This window comes from Coenobita brevimanus, chromosome 6, assembly GCF_032717465.1.
Source record: "Coenobita brevimanus isolate Jiangsu-jjx chromosome 6, ASM3271746v2, whole genome shotgun sequence".
NCBI classification, from domain to species: domain Eukaryota; kingdom Metazoa; phylum Arthropoda; class Malacostraca; order Decapoda; family Coenobitidae; genus Coenobita; species Coenobita brevimanus.
Genome location: NC_136959.1, coordinates 34,430,250 through 34,436,363, shown reverse-complemented (window position 1 = coordinate 34,436,363; position 6,114 = coordinate 34,430,250). Strand labels below are relative to the sequence as shown.

Here is a 6,114-nt window from a genome sequence, read left to right as displayed (position 1 = left end):
AGCTAATGGTAATAATTTTGAGTACATCTAAAACACATGGAATTTATAGTACTGTCGTTGACCCAGATACCTGTAATGAACATATATATTTATTCATCCTTTAACAATTTTTTACCTATCAGCAACACATGGGCCTGGACTAGCTACTCAGTCTCGACATTTAAGGTGGGTATGATCAACTTCACTCTTCCCCGAGTGGCATTACGTGAGCAATAAACCCCAACCATCCTTCGGATGTAAACTCTTACAGTCCTTATTCAGTTGGTGCCCTTAGCCCACTAGTCCACCAGGCGTCATTTTGATATATGTTTACTACCCAACATAGGAGGTGATTTGCTGGACTACAAGAAACCATTAGGCTTGTACTGTACCTTAGTGCAGTCAACTGAGGGAAGCACTAAGGCTAGTGAGTGGATGATGGGTGCCCTGTAGGTAGTCTAGTATTTTGTAAGTTAATTAGCACCAACTGTTAAAGGACGATGTTCAGTAACTTACCATGACTTGTGAACATAATCGAAACTAGAGGTCAGAATGCTAGGAAATACAGTAAAAGAAACTAAAAGAAAAGAAAAAGAAAAAGGTGATTTTTCTTCATATTCTTCAATGACAATGTTATGATGATACTGACAAGTAGTAGTAAGGGTAGTTGTTTGGGCGGTTTTAATATCCTCATCTCTGGGTGGAAGGAGGCATCTGTCCATATTTGTGTTTCTGTTTGTCGTCAAGATGACTGAAACACTTGCATGCAGTAATGTACAACATAGCAACTGCACATTTTTTAACTCAGTTTCAAGAGTTGTTTCATTTGACGGGAATTCAATGACATCTTCACCATTAAAGCATCTCCTAACTCTTGCACTACTAAACAGTTCCCAGGGCTGTATTGCGAAGTACTAATGGCTTAATCCTGTTTCAGTTTGTACCAGTGGTAAACTAGAATTTTAAGTCAGTCAACAATATGCACGAGAAATATTAAGTTTTGTGAAAGTGCAGCGAATACCATTCAGTAAGTCTACTAATATAAGCAGATCCACCCTCTTACACAATCACAAGTCCATCCACTGTATGGAGCAGAGCTTAAAGGGGTGATGGGTGCCTTCCATTAGCTGACATTAGAAAGGAAGGGACCAAGTAATGTGACATAAGCAGGACACCACAGCAAGGCACACCTTTGTAAAAGGGTACTTAGTAATGTGATACTAGACTAGATGCATGAGATGGTTAATCTGCCACATCCCAGCAGATTTTTCACCAATGGGCCCCCCACCCACAATCCCGGCAGATTTTCGAAAAGATTCTTGGGGGCTTAAACCTCCACTGTTTATGAGAAACATTAGAAAATGCCAAAAAAAAAAGTGCTCAGCTGAGCTTATAAGTACATTATACAGGTGTCCCTCTGAATAGCTGGTACCATCTTCTGTGGGTCCTGCTCCAGAGAAGATGTTTTCTATGGAAGGGGTAACTATTCCAAACAACTCAGAATAGGTAAATATTTTAGTATGAATAAATATGTAGTACAAGAGTAAAAATAAAGGCGATATAAACATTGTTTCACTCACCAAACACATTAACATACCGCACCTTCCTTTATGACATTACTACCTCATCACTTCTTCGTGTTTCTTCCTTTGTCCTCCTCCTTGGGAATCACTTTTGTCTTGAATTTCGTCATCAGAGAGACCGTGGTGCAACATGTCTTTACTGGCCAGGTCACTGGTAACAGGTGAGTTGCCGAGAAAATGGCGTGTGGGGGGGAGGGGGGGTTAGGTGGGGCCAGGTAGTATCCCCACCTGACAGCGGGTAGAGGAAGGTCTCCTACATATGCCTACCAAAAATCATCTGCGAAACTTGACAAATTTGCAAATGACGGACCTCGCAATTGCAAAACATATGGATGTGTCATCAGGTGTCACCGTGACAAAACGTGGTGACGTATCCATATATCAACGGGATGCTTCGGGTTAAAGACATCCTAATAACAGCTAATATTTTTCATATTGTTTTAACAGAGGCAGCACTTTTGAAATGGTTTTTGTACACTTAGATACCTGCATGAAAACATCAGTTTGATTGAGAGGTGTGGTGTTCTGAATGTTTTATCTGCGTCATTATTTTCTCTTTGCTTCTATAGTTAATAAATAGTTGTAGTTGGAGCAACACAAAACAAAAAATTATGTAAAACTTATCTTTTATATACAGTAACTCCACCTAATGTAACTGTTAATAATAATCAGTTGCGATATTATGATTATGAAGCTAATTAAGGCTTTAAAAATTCTTGCTCGGTTCATAGTGGGTAGGTGAATTGCATGTCAGAGTGGCTCACCTCGCGACGCCCTTGTTAACAGGCAGGGATACATGAGACTGCTGTAAATACCAGCACATACTACCTGGCTGACAGCATTTTCGACACTGGCAAGGAGGGTCCACCTCACACGCCTTTACACACACGTGCTCCAACACCTATACCCACCCCATGCATATTCAGACAACTCATCAACCACCTACCCACTGACCTCACACACTCACATCCATCAACTCACCACCCACCGACCTCATACACCTTCCCACTTACTTGCTCACACACACACACCCACCACACGCACCTTAACACCCACCTGCACAACAACACACCTACCTCACATACCTTGACATCGATCTGCTGAAAAACACACGCACTTCTCACACTTTGACACCCACCTGCTCAGTCACACACCTCACACCCACCTCACACAGCATGTCACCAAGCTCTTTTAACTCTCAAATATCTTGACATCGGTCTGCTTAAAAGCACACCCACTTCTCACACATTAACACCCACCTCACACACTTTCTCACCCACCTGCATAAGCACACCCACATCTCACGTGCATTGACACCTATGTGTTCAATTCCTGATCCACGTCGCACGTGTTCATACCCACAGTCTACCTACATAGCAGCTCAGCTACCATCCTTTTAAGCCACTTACTTAATATTCTACTTAATTGCTCAGGCACTTTCATATTTAGTTGCCTCCTAATTCAGCCACTCGGCCCCAAGGCAATACTCCTCCCCCACCTATCCAAATACTGACTGAGCCACCCCAGTGTATCCAACTAGTTACTTAACCACCTCAACCTATCCAGTTACTTACTGAGCCATCTCCTCCAGTCCAAGTACTTACCTGTCCCCATTATTCCAATTTTTTTTTTTTTTTTAATGCGAGGAAGAAGGAACCAAAGGCCATGAGCCCGCAGTAATAGTTCCCTGCAAGAGAAAAACAAAATACAATATAGAGCCAAATTCAAGATCCGATCATTTTGAGATGCCTGGACACACTGCGTTTGAAAGACTGGAGATCATAGGCAGCAGGAAATACAGACAGAGGGAGACAGTTCCAGAGCTGACCTGATGCATAAATGAAAGACTGGGAGTAACGGTTAACTCTTGCATTAGAGAGTTGGACAGAAAAAGGATGAGAGTTTGCTGCCAGACGGGTGCTACGCGCCCGTCGTAGAGGTGGAGGAATGCAAGCAGACAGTTCAGAGGAGCAGTGACCATTAAAGTAGCGATAGAAAAAAGATAAAGATGCAACAGTGCGGCGAAGAGACAGAGGTTGAAGGGAGTCAGTAAGAGGAGGAGAGTTAATGAGACAAAAAGCCTTTGCTTACCTAGCCACTCAGTTACTTTCCAGCTCACCCACATACTAACTGCTACCTCACATGTTTATCCAACTATCCCACCCTCATAGCAGCCGATACTATCTACCCAACCTCTGTACCCAACCAAGTCTTTCATGCCATCCCCCGATGCAAACAAATAACCACTTACCTACTCCTAAGTCAAATACTCTCAGCCAGCCACTTGTCCATGTATTAACCTGCCCCGTGCCAGTGCCATTTTAGAACGGTCTGACGTAATTGCGTGCTCTGTGTCAGTGCCGTTTTAAAATGGTCTTGATTTCAAAAAATCATTGTGAGCACAATTTTCATGCTAGGTGCACAAAAATTGGTATGCTTGTAGGGCAGCCCTTCCTGTGAGTCTGCCCTCAGGTGGCCTGACCCATACACCCACGCGCTTCCGCCTCACGCTTGCTCTGCCTCACTCTGCTTGTGTCAGTCATACAGTGCAGTGATGTCTCGTCGCGATCTCTCTGACAAGGAGATTCAGGACCTCCTGAGGGTTCCCTACACTGGGGAAAGTGATCTGGAGGATGACGACATGCAGGATAAGGACTACATCCAGCCTGAGGAGGAAAGTAGTAGCGATGACGAAATTCCCTCACCTAGAAAATCCAGGTATGTGGGCTACTCTAGGGCAACACGTGGTAGGAGGCCACCTTCATGTCGTCGCCTTTCACATCACGACGATGAGGAGGAAAAGGAGGAGGAAGGTAGTCGTGCAGTTAAGGGGTGATTGGGGAGGAAAAGGATTTCACCACGTGGGGAGGAAAGTGTGAGGAGGAAACATGGAAGATTTGAGAAAGTTCCATTGTTGGCGGATAGTGACTCATCTCGCCCGCACTCTCCCTTGCCTCCCCGTGACCCAGCTCAGCCCAGCACCTCAGGACAGTCTTCCCGTCTTCCCTACACCCAGCACCTCACGTGAAATTCTTCCCCCATTCCCCACACTTCCCCATGCTTCCCCACAGCCCGAGGAACACAGAGGCGATGATGATGATGAGGAGGAAATGACGTGGGAGTGGGAGGACGGTAGTGACTTTGTCCCCACATTCACCCGTTCACCCACGAAAATGAGGCCGGGTGTAGTGTACCTGAACTTCACCATACCTCCAGTACGCTTGACTTTTTCAGGAACTACTTTCCTGTGGAGTTTGTTTTGGAGATTGTGGCTCTGACCAACGCCTTTGCTGCATTTGAACGTGGGGGAACAACACAGACACGACACAGCCAATTGTTTGAATCTGACGTGACCCTGGGTGAAATGTATGTGTTCCTAGCACTTGTGCTTTTGATGGGCATATTGAAAAAAAATCAGCTTCCCTCGTATTGGACTGTTGATCCAGTATTGGTAACATAATTTTTTGGTAAGGTGATGGAAAGGAATCCTTTTTAGTACATCCTGAGCCGTCTTCATTTTTTTGACACCCTTGACCCTGCTAATGCAAATAACATGGACAGGATGAGGAGGATACATCTGGTTTTTGATCACCTTCGAGAGAAATTCCATACCTCCTTCTCTACATACCGAGACCTCGTCATAGACGAGAGTCTAGTGCTATGGAGAGGTAATATTGCTTTTCGTCAGTATATCCCCAGCAAAAGACACAGGTTTGGCTTCAAAATCTTCGTGATGTGCGACTGTAAGATCTGGGTATGTGCAGGACATAGCCCTGTACACAAGTGTTCAGATGGACATTACAGAAGATAGAAGTTTGGGACTCTCAGGGACTGTGGTAAAATTTATGATCAAGGAATACCTTCATCATGGGCACATCTTATACCTCGATAATTGGTACACAAGCCCCCTTCTCGCCAGGTACCTTCACCTGCACGAAACTGTTCTGAGCGGCACTGTAAAGATGAACCATCGGCACATGGTGAAGGCGGGGAGGAAGCTTCAGAAAAATGAGGTTGTTTTTTACAAAGCATCTTTCAGGTATAGAATGTGACTAAGAAGCCAAAGACCATTATCGTGTCCCAGTTCCATCAGTGAATGTGGTAAAGTGAAATTCATTGCAAGAAGGAATAAGGAAGCAAGAAACATGTTTTCTTTCATTAGTCTCAAGTATACCAGGTTGAGTACACCACTTCCCGTCCAATCAGCGAAGTTAAGCAACGTTGGGTCTGGTTAGTACTTGGATGGGTGACCGCCTGGGAACACCAGATGCTGTTGACATCCCTACGTGTCAAGTGGGGTTGGTGGAGGATTAGTGCCCTCTCTCTGTAAAAACAATTAACTCTAAGCCCTTGGCCACCCCGTTTGGGATACATGGCATCTGGCAATGAATGACTGAATATAATATCCTTGCAACAGCATTGCATCACAGCCGCGAAGTATTCCTCCTCTCGTTTGTTCATCGGCCCCTTTTACTCAGCACAGACAGGGCAGATTACAAGGCAGAAGGGCAGCGCCATGTCCGGAAACCAGAACCTGTCTTGGCGTACAACG

General features: G+C 44.7%; 1 pseudogene; it reads left to right on the top strand.

The window, feature by feature from the left end:
- Positions 1 to 5,722: 5,722 nt before the first annotated feature.
- On the top strand, positions 5,723 to 5,842 carry LOC145403038 (5S ribosomal RNA; annotated as a pseudogene).
- Positions 5,843 to 6,114: the final 272 nt, after the last annotated feature.